Below are 15851 nucleotides of genomic sequence, written 5' to 3'. Positions count from 1 at the left end.
ATAAAGTCTGCAGGTGATACAATGTTGCTGGTTCATGGATCAACTTCAAATAGAAAGGACACAGAAATGTGTGTATGATCTAATGCAGTGTTTCCTGGTAAGAGTCTTATCCCTGATAAGAATCACATGGGTTGCTATTAAATACACAGATTCCAGGACCCCAACCCAGACCAGCACAGGCCTGGTAAGCTAGAATTTTAACAAGTACTCAGGTGAGTTCTATTGTCAGAGAATTTTGGAGTCCCTGGTCAAGTTCATCCACAGCTCTCATTGAAGCCTGTGGTGTTCTTGGCTTCTTTTGCTAAGAGAACTGATGCCACTATTAATTTCAGTTCACTTAAAATCTAAAATAACCTAGCTCTTGTTTCTGGAGGTATACAAAGCACAGTTAGAGAGAAGTTCTCCCTCAAATTTTCCCAAGCCTTGATATACTTGATGTAGTGCCAGCAAGGCACAGTGCAGGATCTCTATGATCTGGGCAGATGGGTAAAGGAGAGTCCTGGAGCCCTTGGTGGCTTTTCAGGCTTTTATTGCTCTTTTTACTAGGCAGGGGCTGGGGGACCTGGAGGCTGGCAGGCCTCCCAGCCCCCTGCGAGTCTTCACTCTTTCTGGGCTCTCTGCCATTCTCTCATGGTCTCTGCTTCTACTTCTGTTGCTCTTTCTCGTTCTCTTCTTGTTCTCTCGTTCCCCTGCTCATTCTGTTGCTCTGCTGGCATCCCCGTGATGGCGCCCTTATAAGCCCAGTATCAGCCCAGGTGTGTCCACCTATGCGTGCTCGCACCCTACTCCAGGTGTCCGCCATCAGGCACTCATGTAGGACAGCAGGGATCCATCATTAATGCTAATAGCAGGAGGGCAGAAAAGCCTGACACTTTTTCACTTACCCTGCAATTGGAAAAGGATCATCTTGGTAGAACTAAGCTCTGGCAGCCCCTGAGGCACTGAGGAAGGACTGAAGACATCCCTATCTCAGACCAATTAACCACAACTCAGTTCCCAGGCTAGAAAACTCTGCTCCTATCTCGGCTTCATTAGCCAATGAGCAAAACCAACCAGCACAGCCCTCCAATGCATCTCCCTACTGGTTCTATGATGATCCAAAACTGAGAAGAAAAAATAAACTCCAATCCTAAGTGTACTCATGAAGGGTAAATGAGTCTCAGGCTTTTCTGCCCTCCTGCCCTTAGGATTGCCCTGAGGATGGGGTACCTGCATTTGTTACATTGTTATAAGTTGCATTGTTTACTTCTGTGGGCCATGGCAGCAGAATTGAGATATTCACCAAGAGAAGCAGAAGCAGGAGAGAGAAGGCCAGACAAGGCCAGAATGAAGACTTGGTGGGGGGTGGGGGGGCGCCGGGCGCTAAGGAGGCCTACTGGCCTCCTGGCCCCCCAGCACCCCCTGCCTGCCATGTACCTGGTTGCTGCACTACATGTAAAAGTTCAATAAAAGCCTAAGACAGCCACCGAGGGCTCTAGGACTCTCCTTTACCCCATCAGCATAGGATCATAGAAAACCTGCTCTGTGGCCTTCCTGCCACTACAACCCACATCTATCATCTCCTCTCTCTCTGAATCCTTGCAACAAGTCTTCAATTCCTCTATTTTGCTGAAGACACGAAAGCTTACAGAAGTTAGGTGACTCACCCAAGAACACACTTTGAATGGTGGCCATTGTGTAAAAGGTTTCCACATCCTTTGAACACTCCTTTGGTTTAACAGCCCTTGTCCATGCATTCCTTCCCAGACTGTGCTTCCCATGAGGGCAAGTCTGTGTTGTTCAGGACTCATCCACCACGCACCTCAGACACTTAGAAAAATAACTATCAAACTGAAGAATATCTTCCAAGTCAGGGATCTTCCACAATTATAGGCTGCCTCTAGAACCGTAACAAGCATACAGGTGCAGCTTGGCTTAAAAGATTCCAAATTTCTAACATGAATTTACAAGACACACTTGCAGAAAGGACAGTGAAAAGGGTGCGAGCCTGGAAGGGAGATGGCCTGAAGGATTCTTCGCCCACTTTGGCCTTGCTGCCCTCACATCTGCGCAAGCCACTTGGCCTCTCTGAATTTTCATTTCTCCATCAAAATGATGGTGCATTCATTCCCCAAAGCTTTGAGTACACTGCCATGTACTAGATGTGATGCTAGGATGAAAATTATCAAGAAGAATGGAGAGGCCAATTGCATCCCTTAGTAGCCCTGCGCCAGTCCACTCCTCCACCCCAAGAAGCACCAACCAGATAAAGCACACAGAACAATTTTCAAACAAGTAGGAAACAAAGAAGCCTGGGGAAATCATTTGCATCACAAAAGGAATCTTTCCTCAGCAAACTAATCCACAAAAAGGATGGCTAAAGTGACAGGTTCCCCTGATACATTTTTGAGTGAGGTTTATTGAAACATTATTATACACCATAAATTTCATCCTCTTTAGGTGCACAGTTCTATCAATTTTGACAAACATGCAGTTCCTACTGCAATGTTAGAAATAGTTTATCGTCCCTAACTTTTTAAGAATGTTACATAAAATGGGTCTCCCCTGGTGGCGCAGCGGTTGAGCGCGAAGTTGCCTGCAGCCTCTGCAGCGCTGGGCGGGTTCGATCCCAGGCCACCAGTGAGGGTCCCACATGGCGCGCAGACCTCTCCTGCTGTGCCCACTGCTCCCCTCGGCAGTGTATTTCTTCATCAGTCTGCCTGTTCTGTTGCCTGCTCTGGCTCTGGTAAATTCTCTCACCCTCCCATGCTTCTGACTGTACCCAGTGCTTGTATAAATAAATAAATACATCTTTAAAAAAAAATTAAAAAAAAAGGAATGTTATATAAAGTGAAATGGGCATGTATGGCCCAATAACACAAAATTAATTTCAACACCTCTTTTGAAAAGTGAAGGTTCCATTCTGCCACAAGGAAGAACACAGAAGTGAGAATCCTGTATCCAAGGAAGAAAAAAATCAATTTTCAGAAATATCTGCAAGGCATACAGCAAGGTACCAAGGTCAGTGCAACTGAATCTCTTTTACTAATAAGAGTGAGGCCCATTCTCCCAACCTGCCCCCTCATATGAGAACACTTAACTTTAAAAAAAAAAAAATATGCACAGAGAACCCAAGAACACAAATGGATTTCTACCAAAGGTCATCTTTAACTACTTGGGTAGTCTGAAACCCACAAAGCTTTCTGGAATTAACTCTAAAAATATCTAACAAATTTCATATACTATCAATGCTCCGAAGGACTTCACCTGAAAAAGGAACATAACTTTTGTTTTAAGGCTTCTTAAAATGAACTACCTGTGTTTATGTAAAAAAGGGAGGGAGAGTGATTATTCAAACAGCATACTAACAATTTATTAAAATTACAACTCCGCTACAGAATGAGGTCCTGGTAACTTCCAGACAAGACAACAGCATTATAAACAGAAAATGGAAAATGACCCTGTAAACAATCAATCGAACAGTGTTTATGATCTTATATGGTGACTCCATTCTGATAAAAAGCAGAACTGATTTTCAAGTTCCTGCTCAGTAACACTCAAACTTCAATATACCCCTTATAGTGAAAAATATACATTCTTGGGCCCCACACACATATACCAAATTTTAAATCTATGGGAACTGAGTAGCTAGTCTGTTTAACCTTAATCCCAGGTAATTCTGATGGTGATGACCAACTGATCAAATGCAGCCCTAGCTAAAAGGGCTTGTATTTTGTTATATAACCCCTAATATAAAGTTAAGATGGTGAAATACCTTGGGCATTGATCCGGAGTATTGGTTACAATCTATATAGGTTAATGAAATGGTCAAGGCTTAGAAATGTTTTCTTTACTCAGAGAGAATGTCGCTGTATCATCAACAGATAAGCTACATGTGATGCCCAGACCAGGGGCTCAGAATTTTGAGCCCACCTTAAAAAGAAAAATCTCTAGGGACAGGGTCCAGAAATCTGTTTTTAAAATTTCTCCAGGTGATTCTCTTACACTGGGTATGCGCCAGCACATTTTCGTGAATGTGAATACATTGCTAGCAATAAATACTTAATAATCACAAATGTGTTCTTGCCTTATCTTCTTTCTGGTTTTATTTCTGCTTTGATACCTTGGTTGCAACCTCAGCTTCCGATTCAGTATTCCAATTTGAGCTCTTTATTTGTTACCACACACCCTCAAGTTAGTCCCTGTCATACAAGGTACATTTCAGCAACACAGAAAGTTCAAGTTCTAGTCAGATTTACTTTCCATTAGCTGAGGAACAGTGAGCATGGCCTTGACAACTAAAGAGCTCAGACCCTGCACCTCAGCATGATGGCAGAGGTTCTGTATAAGAGGAGAGCCTCTGGGGCTTGAGAGTATCAGCATTTCAGTGAGCACCTTTCCGTGATGCCTCCAAACAAGCCATCAACAAAAGTCAAATAGGAACTTGGTGTTATTGGTTAGGTTCCCCTCTAAAATATGTCCATGATAGGGCCTCCCTGGTGGCGCAAGGGGTTAAGCACCGCTCTATGAAGCAATCCCCAGGCTGCAGCATGAGTTCGATTGCTGCCCAGCCAGGGAGCAACCCACATGGCGAAGCAGATCTCTCCTGTCTCACCTGCTGCTCCGCTCAGCAGTGTGTTTTGGTCAGTCGGCTTGTTCTGCTCTCCACTCTGTCTCTGGTGAATCCTCTCACCCCCTGTGTCTCTGGCCTGTACCCCAGCTCTTGTATGCATAAATAAATAAATCTTTAAAAGTGAAATGAAGTATGTCCATGGTAGAGGGCATTTGTTCTCATATATTAGAGTGCATCAAAAAATCTCCAGGGGAGACAAGAAAAAAATACAGATTGCTTGGTTGCAGACTCAGCTTCTGATTCAGAGGTATTCCAGAGGGTCTCCCAAATTTGTATTTTTTAACAACCTCTCCAAGAAATTCTTATGCATTTCAAAGTTTCAGTATCACTGGAGTTTTAGGAGAAATCTATGATATAGAGAAGAATCCAGTATTCAGTGTTGGAAACCTTGGTACACCTCAGCTTTCTCAAAATAGAAACAATACCTGCCCTACAGGGTTGTTACGATGGCAATATAAATACAAAGCCTTGGTAAACAGCAAAGTGCCAAGGATAGGTCAGTAAAACTGGCAGGTACAAAATTCAGCAACTCTTAACCCACCAAGGTGACCTTAGCCTAAAAAGTACTTCACAAACAAGCATACTGTGTCGGATGTCTGATTCTACACACATCACTTTAACAACCTGTGTTAGTGTTAAATTGTGTCCCCTCAAAAATTATATGGAGTCCTAACTTCCTAGTACCTCAGAAAGGTATTAGGGTCTTCACAGAGCTGATCAAGATAAAATGAGGACATCACAGTAGACCCTAATCCAAGATGACCTGTTTCCATATTTTTAAAAAGTGGGAAATTTGGACATAAAAACAGAGAGACACTCTACCAGTCAGGGAGGGGGACCTGGTACAGATGCCTCCCTCTCTCATGGCCCTCAGAAGGAACCAACCCTGCTAACACTTGCATATTGGCCTTCTAGCTTCCAGAACTGAGGGAATACATTTCTGTCATTTGAAGCACCAGTTTGCAGCATTGTGACAGCCCTAACAAACTCCAATAATCTATCAGCTTCCAGTGCAAGAGAAACAGGCCTTCTCCTGTTCCTTTTGTGAGGAACACTTGGCCACCCCCATTTGCTTCTCAGGGTCCACAGGGTTTGTTCTAATATCTTCACTGGGTACATTCTTCAAAGTCCATATAAACTACTTGCCAAGTCCACAGAAAGGCAGGACAGCACATCACTGCAGGCTGTGCTATGTAATTGGTTAGGAGACTGTAGCAAATGTCACAAAAGCAGAGCTCCAAAACATCTGCAAGTTCACCAGCAAGAACTGGCAAGTAATCTACCATCTTATAAAAAACATCCACACCCATCCCTGCACAGCCAACTCATACTCTTCTTCCTTCCGTCAGGGTAACCGTCAAGGCTAGCTGCTGGCTTCCAGCTTCTCTGAGAGCAGGCTAGCCACCCTCAGCATTCAGGCATCTAGGGACAGTAACAAGAATACCCTTTAAAGCCCCCCAAGAAGGTGATTTTCTCAAATTGAACACAGCTTTCATTTCTGCATAAGAGGGACACAATCCACTGGGAAAATGTCCCTAAAAGAAAAGACAAAAGTCCTTTCGATACACATTAAAACTGGAACACTACTCAGTAACCAGAGGGGATATAGGAGCAAACTGAATGTTGAGACAGTTGTCCTGTACCAGACAGGAGAAGTGTCTGTGCAGTGTGCAAAGACAGCAGGCGATGACTGCAGAGTGACTGTTCCCAGTTCCCCCTATACACTGTTCTGGGGCAACCTCTCCTAGTGAAAGTTAAAAAAAAACACAGGTGTCCAGGTCCTGTTCTCACAGATTCCAATTCAGTGAGTCAGGTGAGGTTTAGGAATTTTTAAAGAGCTTCCCTGGAGATTCTATTGCATACCCAGGGCCAAGAACCACAGCCATGAATTAAAGTCAAGGTTCAACAGGACATCCCAGAAAAGCAGAGAGCCTGTTGGTGGTGTTCAAGTGGGATTCCAATGCCAGCTTTGCAAGTGGCCCCAGGCAAGTCTCATCCTTTCAGGCCTCAGTTCCTTCCAACTGAGGGCAGGAAAGGCTATCTTGGATTTATTAAGGACTCCCTTTAAAAAAAAAAATACTGACAATAAGAATACATTTACCGGGCCTCCCCGGTGGCACAGCGGTTGAGCACTGGGTTGCGAAGCTGCCTGCGGCCTCTGCAGGGCCGGTTCGATCCCCGGCCACCAGAGGAGGGTCCCACATGGCACGCAGACCTCTCCTGCTGCCCGCTGCTCCCCTCAGCAGTGTGCTTCGGTCCTTCTGCCTGTTCTGCTCCCTGCTCTGGCTCTGGTGAGTTCTCTCACCCTCCCGCGCTTCTGGCTGTACCCAGTGCTTGTATAAATAAATAAATCTTAAAAAAAAAAAATACATTTACCATTCAAATCACTGTAAATATCCTCCAAAGACATGTGCCCTTTCTTCTTGGATGCACTGAACCCAAGTGCTCTGTGGCCGGGCCTCAGGCAGATGTCTTGTGCCCAGGAGAGTTCATTTAACCTGGTAAAGGAGGGCCCAGAGTGACAGGTGTGGAGCCAAAAGAGAGCCCTGATAGGAGAAAATTAAGCCTCTTAAAGTGCCCACAATGTAATTTCTCAAACCCAGGAATAATCCTAGCTCCCCTTGGAAGATTTGCCAGGCATGACCTCAGGCCACACTCAGGAAATATCTTCACTTATCGGTCCTGAACACAGGTGTCAATTCATTAAGTGGCTGTCTGGAAGCAAGGCGAAGAGAAAAAGAGTGGAGTTTTAATTCAAATTCACTAGGCTTTGGGCTCTCTACCTTGGCTGCCCAGGAGGGCAGCAATAAGAACCAACAAACATCCCCACAACTCTGCAGGAATTCACTCCACACTGTCTGAGAGAAAGGAGACATCTGTCTACACGGTCAAGTGGACTCTGGGGACAAGTGATGCACCAAAACGACTCACCAGAACATCAAGGTCAATGATAAACACTTCAGACAAGTGAATTTACCAACTTCAACCCAGGGACAAAAGCTACCGAGTGGACTGCTTAAGAGGCCCTCTTCAGAGATAAAAACGAGAAGCAACCATTTGTGTCCCTCTAGCTGTTCCCTGGCTGTGCTTCTAGCACTCAGCAGTATTTGGCAAGGAGGAGCTTCATTCATTCCAAACTTGAACCCCTAACTCTCAACACCTAACCTTAAAAATACTGCACCTATGAGACATGGCTTTTCCACCTCAACATTTCTCTCTTCCTCAGCCCATATCTGGGGAAGATTCACTTTTATTCACCCAAAGCTAACCTCTGTAACCAGCAAATCTTCATCACACACTCACTAAAATTTTCTTGTTGAGTACGATGTGCCCCGTGTTGTTGCAGACACTTGTGGGGACAGAGTCAGAGATGGTTTCTCTTATGAAGTGTATATGCTGGCGTCACAAGATAGACAAATGAATGCCGCATGTATAGCCAGGGAAGGTCACCTGATATGAAAACTAAAAAGGCAGAGCCTGGTGACCGTGCTAGGGGAGGCCAGGAAGACCTCTGAGGTGGTGACAGTGGCGCAGACCTGTACATGAAGAGAAGTATGGGAGAGCGCCTCCTACCTTCAGAAACCACGGGGTGCGGTAGAGCAGGAGCTGGAGTTGGGGGCAGGGAAGAGGGGTGTGCGAGCTCGTGGTGTGCAAGCCAGGCGAGGGCAGTGCAGCCAGCTGGCTAACTGCTGCTAAGAGGCTGTGGAACCTGAGGTCCACCGACCACCAGAAATCGCCGGCACACGACAACGTGTGGTTTCAGCGAAGGGGTGTGGCTTCGGCGAAGGGGTGTGGCTTCGGCGAAGGGGTGTGGCTTCGGCAAAAGGCTGTGTTTTAGGTGAAGGGGTGGGGCAAAGCCAAACTTGGGAGTGGGGTTCAAGCCTGAGAGAAAAGGAAGGAAATGGAGATGAGCAGGGGAAATATTTATGGCAAGGAAGAGCAGGGGAGTCTGAGAACAGCTGACTGGGATCAAGGGTCAAGAGTGTCTTGCTGTTGCTGCGGATTTTTTTTCTTAAGATGAGACATATTCGTTTCTCCTGGGGATTATCCATCAAAGAGGGAAAACTGAAGATACAGAAGGGAAAGGGAATACATGTGAGTGAAAATCCTCTGCATGTCAGCAGAGAGCAGGATCCGATGCACATGTGGTTACAATGCTGTGTGGTTACCCACGCAGGCACCTTAGCAGATTTAGCATGGGAAGATGATGAAACTAGTTAATTGCTTCCTTTTTCTTAGTGAAATAAGCCAGGTCATCTGCTGAAGAAAGAGTGGGGAGGGGGGTGTGATAAGAGGAAGAAACAGTGGACCTGGCAGTGCCAAGAGTTCCCCTTGAGGTTTGTAATCTTAAATCTAAAGGAGATAATGCATATGGCTGTGTGTTTTCTCAGGCCAGGTTCGCCAGCCTGGGGCAGGAGCAAGATGGGGGTTTCCCAGGAAGATGAAGAGAGAAAGGGTGAAAAGTGTGTGCAAACAACAGAGCTGTAGGTCAGGAGGTTTGCAGATGAGGAGAAGAAAGGGATGATGGACTGTGAAAATGAGGAAGAGTCACAGGCCAGAGACAGTTGCAGGGTGACGGCTAGGTGGAATAGGGAATAAAGTAAAAATGAAAAGGTGAGGTTCACATTGGAATACTTCTAAAGATTTCGGCAGAGGAATGATTATTGGTAATGGTAAGGTCTACAATACAGATTTTTAAATCAAGGGTTGCAAGGTTAGTGGGCAATGAAATCAATCCAATGGGTCATGACCAGCATATTTTTTTTTTTTTTGCTATTGAAACAACAGTAACCAGTCCTCCAGGTAACTGATACATTCTAAAGTGGAAAACACTGATTTAATCTAAAACATGGAAATTGTGCAGCAGAGTGGGTTGAATTTCTGGGTCTCCCATCAGGATCCACTGGTAATGTAGACAGAGCTTCCACTGCTTTTGAATGTTTGGTTTTAGCAATAACTACCAAGAACTCATGAATCATACCAAGTTTCAAAAATGACATTAAGAGGCAAGACTGGGGCCTCCCTGGTGGCACAAGGGGTTAAGATGCAACCTATGAAGCTATTTGCAGCCACTGCAGCACAAGTTCAATCCCTGGCCAGAGAGATATCCACATGGCGCAGCAGACCTCTCCTGACTCAGCCGCTGCTCCCCTCAGCGGCGTATTTCAATCTACCTGTTCTGTTCCCCACTCTGTCTCTGGCGAATCCTCTTCCCCCCGCACCTCTGGCCTGTACCCCAATTCTTGTATGCATAAATAAAATAAATCTTTTTAAAAAAAAAAAAAGAGGCAAGACTGAAAATGGCACAGGTGGCGCAACCAGCTAAGGAGAATAAAGCAGGAGTCCTGGGTTCAATGCCAGCCCAGGCCTGAACTAAGATAATCAAGTTTAAGGATATGCTGCTCCCAGCTAGGAAGGCTCCTCACTCGGTCAGAAAGATTTCTCTAATGTCAGTCTAAAAACTGACACTGGGCTTTCCTCAGAATGGGATCAGACAAAATCAAGGAAAAGGAGTGTCTACTAAGAGTTTTCATGATCTCTTTATTTTCCCTATTCTCCAGAGGATAGAGGTAAACAGCTTTTCCTGAAGCCTTTTTTTACACTGAAGGGATTTACTAAAAGTTGGGGAATCTTAATATTGCCTCAGATAATTCACTGAAAGTCCCCAACAAAATCAGAGATGGTTGCAGAAGGCATCTGAGAAAGCAAGTGTGACACTGCCCAGATTTTGTTTCCAAATTGGCTCCAGAAGAGTTTCCTATTCACTAACCAAATAATATGTGTGTTTTCATAATTGAAAAGCTTGAGTGTCTGAAGAGTGAACAAATGGAGGTATAAATAAATTAAGTTAATCACCACTACCCCTCCCTACTGCAAGTTTTAAACAGCACTAAGTTGTTTAAAATGATGTTTTATGTATCCTTCCATATCTTTCTCTAAGAGCCATGCTTCTTTTTCAAGTCAGAAATAGAATCATTCTACATATGATACTCTCCAACTTGCTTTTATTGAGGTATTAGAAAAGTCATGATGCATTTTTGAAAAAATATGTCATGACTTTTCCAACAACCAAATATTACACTTATAATATGGTCATTCTTGGCAAAATAATCCATAGTATGGGTGTACCCTATCTTATTCATACCACTGATGGACATCCATGTTGCATCTAGTTTACTTACTAAAATAATCCTGCAATAAACATCTTCATACACTGATTCTCACAAGCTGATGTTTTATTTCTGTAAGACAGAACTCCAAATATGGGACTGCTGGGCCATAAGGTATGCACATTCCAAAGTTTCATAGAAATTGTCTGCTTTTCCTAAAGGTTGCAGTGATGCATGCTCCCATAGAGTCTGTCAGTTACCCCCAACACAACTAAGAAGTTATCTACCTTTAAAACATGGATTAATCAGACAGACAGAAAACATACATCTCTGTGTTAAACTGTACTTCCCTAACCAAATTGCAGGTTGAGGATATTTTCACATTCATTGACTATTTGCATCTTTTAGGAATTGCCTGTTCACATCCTTTGCACATCTTTCTACTGTGGTGTCTTTTAATCACACATTCATCATCTCCACCACCCCAATCTACTAGATACTTAAAATACAAAAGAGTATCACCCTCAAGGAACTAATGGGTATGTTAGTTATGTGTATGTTATGGGAATGTGTATGTTATGGGAATGAAATACATGGTAAGCACTCAAAAACATTTGCTGAACAAGTGACTAGGAGACCAAGAATTTTGTTTGTAGAGACTGCAGCAAGAAGCATGAAAAGAAAATACAAATACTCATTACTTGTTCTGCAGATTCAGATTTGCATCACTTTGGCTGAAATTAAATTGTTAAGAGAGGAACAAAACCATGGTCTTGGCACTGATTCTGAAAACCACTATGAAATGGGTGACAAATAAGCCCAGACTTAATTCATAACCTAAGGGACACATAAATAAAGACTCACAACCAAAGCATTTTATATGCAGCCTAGTCCAACAATCATCATTCAAACCACCTGCCACTGGAGTCCTAGGTTGTTAGAATGGTCAAATGGATAGGAGAAACATACCTTAACAACTTGTTTCCTTTTTTGATTTTTGTCTCCATTCCCTTCCCAGATCCTTTGCCTTTCAAAATCACCAGCTTACTGGGGAGAGGAGAGGGAGGAGCCTATTGGGAGCCTTTGACAGAGTTCAGATTCCTTAACTCTTAACTTTAGGCAAAACATCTGGTTTTATCCACCATTTATCCCCATTATTTGTAATAGTTCTGTTTGGTTTATGTTTTAACTAGTTTCCTTATTAAAATATAAAAGTAATAGGATTAAAAAGTTCTGGGGGAAAGTACTGTAATTAAAAAGGCACCGGTTGGGGATGTTAAGCTGTAATTCTGGCCCTGCTTATTAAGTTTTCCTCCTTGTCTTTTAAATTTTTTTGTATCCAATAAAAATAACTTTGAATTATTTAACTCTTTTTTAGTACTTCCTGTATTGACCAAACACCACACAAAATCTCCAAGAAAACATAATGACTCAACAGTTCTGGAGCAATAATGTCACAGATCACAAGTTTTAGACACTGTCCCAAGAGTCTGGGCATGCCACACACACCACAACATACACACCACCCGGCTTGGTAAATTGACAGGCAACTCTCCAAAACACATAGGCGTTTTCTAACCTTTTGAAGTTACAAAATCTTCTTAACAGGAAAAAAATGCAGGAACTTTGATCAAGCCATGAAATTATAATAAGAATCAGGCAAGAGGCAACAAAGCACAAGTTAAAATACTTTGTTAAGAGAGGCATGAAAAGATAGATAAATGCTAAGGTAGTAGACTTGGGAATGAAGATTGAAGGGTTTGCAATGAAATGTGTTTTTTTAATTAATATTTAATATAATGTTTAACACATGCATAAATTATATGGCACAAATGTAGTTACAAAACATAATGCTAAAATGTATAAACACACCTTTAGATATGTAGATTTTTTTTTGAGACTAGTATATAAAATTGTATACTGTTTCCCACCTATAAACATCCATAACTGTTCTTAAGAAACTAATGATCTCCGGGAAGTGGGGAAATCAGCATAATTTTGAGACATAAAAGGAAGAAACTGGACTAAAAAATAACATGCAGATATCCCTTTCTGAAAACTCTTTAAAACATTTTAAGAAACAGTTTGAAGAACCCTCAACATTAAGTAGGTTTAACCTACACCTGTAACGAATATCCCCAGTAATTCATTCAACAAGACTAAATTTTTTAAATTCACTTTCTCTTTGATATAAGTACAACAGCAATGCTAAAATGAAACTCTAATACTTATTAATAACTGAAGGTTTCCTGAAATGGATTGCATTCTGTCCTAAATTAGTTATGCTAGTTTTAGATAAACTTATCGCAGGCACTGGGTGTTTTCCACAATTCTATGGCTCTAAGAATAATTTCTTCAAAGCATTTAAGCAGTTCTCTCTCCTCTCTCAAAGCCACTGGTCACACCTACTGACCCCTCCTCAGTTTTTGCATAGATACCCTAAATCAGCAATCAAGGAAGATGAAATCTTGGACACTCAATGGCTGACATTCACACTGCAGGCTCTTAATTAAGTGGACAAAGGAGCAGCCTAATCACTGACATCCCAGAGCAAGTCTCCCTGATGAAAGACGTCCTCCTTCCCCCACCCATTTCTGTGATCCCTGAAGACTCTCCAAAGCAGCAGCTCTAAAGTGCTGACATAACCTCAATACAGTGGCATCTTTTCAGCTAGACATCCAAGAGAAAGACTGGCACGTTCCAACGCTCAGCTGATAGTAGATAAGCAAATACGCCCTTCTCCTGCCCCTTGGCAAACAAAGCAGAGATCACAATCTATTTCAAAAGCAGATTCCCCACAGCTCCCGCCCCAGCCCCCGCCCACGCCCCCTCCAGAGAAGTTGCTGAGTCCAAGCTCTGGGGAAGGGAAGAGAGTGCACCCTGACAGATTGCCACAACTCGGCACAACCAAGTACTACGAGGAGCCAAAGTATGTAGTACTTAATGTAATTTTGGCCCTGCTTGGAATTTATGTATATTTTGGGGTTCATGTCTCCTGGACACCATCACTGCCCTCGTGTCTTTGTGTCTTGGAGAACGCCAGCACTTCGGCTCATTCCTCTCTCATCTTGTGGAAATAATCAGAGTTAGTTTCCACTATGACACGGGGATCTTTAATCAATTCTCTTCTTCCAAGTCAACTTCAATTCTTCGCGGGCGGCAAAAACCCAAGTTTCCCTAGGCGTCACCCGAAGCCCCAACTTCAGCAAACGCCTCCCTTACCTCGAATCCACGAGCTGGCATCGCGGCAAGAGCCAAGCACGCAGCCGCGGCCGCTGTCGCCACCACAGCCACTGAGGCGATAAGAGGCTTGGGCTGGTCTGTGGCCCCAGGACGACCGCAAGCCGGGCCCTCGGCCCAGATTCGCAAACCCGAGCACCTCCTCTCCTCAGGGAGTAAGCTCCGGTGTGCAGCGGGAGCGCACACGGGAACCCCGCGCCGGGAAAAGGGTCTGTACGCAGCACCCGGCCCGGGGACGCCGCCAAGCGCACGGCGCCGGTGGAGCGCCCGGGCAGCCGCGGCGGCGGCGGGGAAGAGGGGCGTGTTCCTCGCGCCTCTGCACCCGAACGCCGCGTCCCGGCGGGACAGGGGAAGGAGAAGAGCCGGGCTAGCTGTCCCTGACGGCGACTCTGCCTCTGGGCCTCAACCGGGCCGAGCTGGCCTGGCTGCGCGTCGCAGCCCGCGCGCCCTTGCGGGACCCGCCACCGTGCGCGCAGTGCGCGGCCACCTCGGTGCCCGCCTCGGCGCGCAAACTTTGCCGACGAAAACCTCTCCAGCCCTGGCGCCAGGGTATCCCCGGGGCCCAGAAACTGTTCGCCCCCTCCCCTCCGCAGCCAAGACCCACTGAAAATATGGCGCCCTCGAACGTCGTTCCTCAGTCCCCTCAGGGAATCCCGAAATGCCAGTCTCCAGGACCCCCGGCTCTCCGTGAGCGCGAAATTTCAGCTCCAGGGGTCGAGCAGGGACAGGGCGCCGCGCGTCCAGCGCGAGACCAACGGCGCTGAATCCAGTCCTGCCCTCGCTCTTGGCTGGGCGCTGCTCCTGTCCCTCAGCGGCCGGCCGTTCGCTGGTGGCGAGATTACCAAGTAAAGGGGGAGTCGTGGTACCGGCAGATCTGAGACTCTGGTACTGAGGAAGGGGGTCGGCACCGGCGGTCTCTCTGCCTGGAGCCTCGGCCGGAGACTTGTTTGCAAAGTGGCGCTGGAGTCGGAGCGGCCAGTGCTGGAATGAAGCCGCGCAGCCCGCGCCAACTCTCCTGGCGCGGGGGCCCGGCCAGGGCTGAGGGGACACACCATGCAGGCGAGGCCGCTCTGCAAAGCCCAGTTACCGGAAACCCAGCGGGAGCCCCGGAGGGGACCGGCTGCCCACGCCAGGAATCCTCTCTCGGGCGCCGGCTGTGAGGCTGCAAACCGCTGCGCCGGGGTCGAGTGCAGCGCAACATACATGTGCAATAGACAGGTGCATTAATTTCATTTTATTTGTATTCTCCTGCAAAAAGCCTTCCTGGAATATCAAATCTGGGAGCTTTGCAGGGCTTTTTCTGCATTGGCATCACTTACGAAATGCAGAAGGGAGGAAAAAAAACACCCACATTTTCCTTTGGTTGAGAGGGAAAAGACGCGAAATTCATGCAACGTGCATGCAGCTGGGGGAAGAGGAAAACCCGAGTGCTGCGTGCGCCTTACCGGGGGATGCATTTACTGTCTCATTGCAGAGCGCCCGCTCCCGCGTGCAGCCGGCGGACCCCGCGCGCCGGCGACCGCTCCGCTCCCACAGCCGCCTCAGCCGCTGCCGCCGCCGCTGGGTCCGGGCGCGGAACAAGAGCCGAGGGCGAGCGCGAGCGCACGGCCCGCGAGCGCCGGGAGGGCAGGAAGCGCGTCATCACTCGGGGACGGCGCGGCCCCGCGGTCCGGTTGCGGCGCCGCGCGCCGCTCGGACCGGGCCAGCGCCGCGCTGACACCTCCGAGCCTTTCTTGGGTCTCTACCCAGCAGCCTGGTGTGGGGAGGGTCCGCGGACAAGGGCGATGAGTCCGCGGAGTTGTCGCCGGGAAGGAGGGGCGCGGGCTCACCCCGCCTTCCCAGACCTCAGGCTGCACTGTAATGGGGCAGGAGGGAGGAGGACGGAGGGG

At 46.2% G+C, this 15851-nt stretch overlaps 1 protein-coding gene across 13 annotated transcripts in view; it reads right to left on the bottom strand.

The window, feature by feature from the left end:
• The window catches only part of TLN2 (talin 2), a 451133-nt gene that overhangs the window by 382879 nt on the left and 52403 nt on the right, over window positions 1-15851 (bottom strand). For 2 of the 13 annotated variants that reach the window (XM_054687854.1, XM_054687873.1), the window contains exon 1: window positions 15408-15463. The exons of 6 other annotated variants lie outside the window; for them this stretch is intronic. The gene's annotated coding sequence lies outside the window, so the exon portion shown is untranslated. 5 more of the 13 variants (XM_054687855.1, XM_054687871.1, XM_037502620.2 and 2 more) reach the window with 5 other exon arrangements.

This window comes from Talpa occidentalis, unplaced genomic scaffold, assembly GCF_014898055.3.
Source record: "Talpa occidentalis isolate TD23 unplaced genomic scaffold, MPIMG_talOcc4v2.1 talOcc4.11, whole genome shotgun sequence".
Taxonomy (NCBI): domain Eukaryota; kingdom Metazoa; phylum Chordata; class Mammalia; order Eulipotyphla; family Talpidae; genus Talpa; species Talpa occidentalis.
Note: the sequence above shows the minus strand (reverse complement) of the source record. Positions and strands in the feature narration are given on the sequence as shown.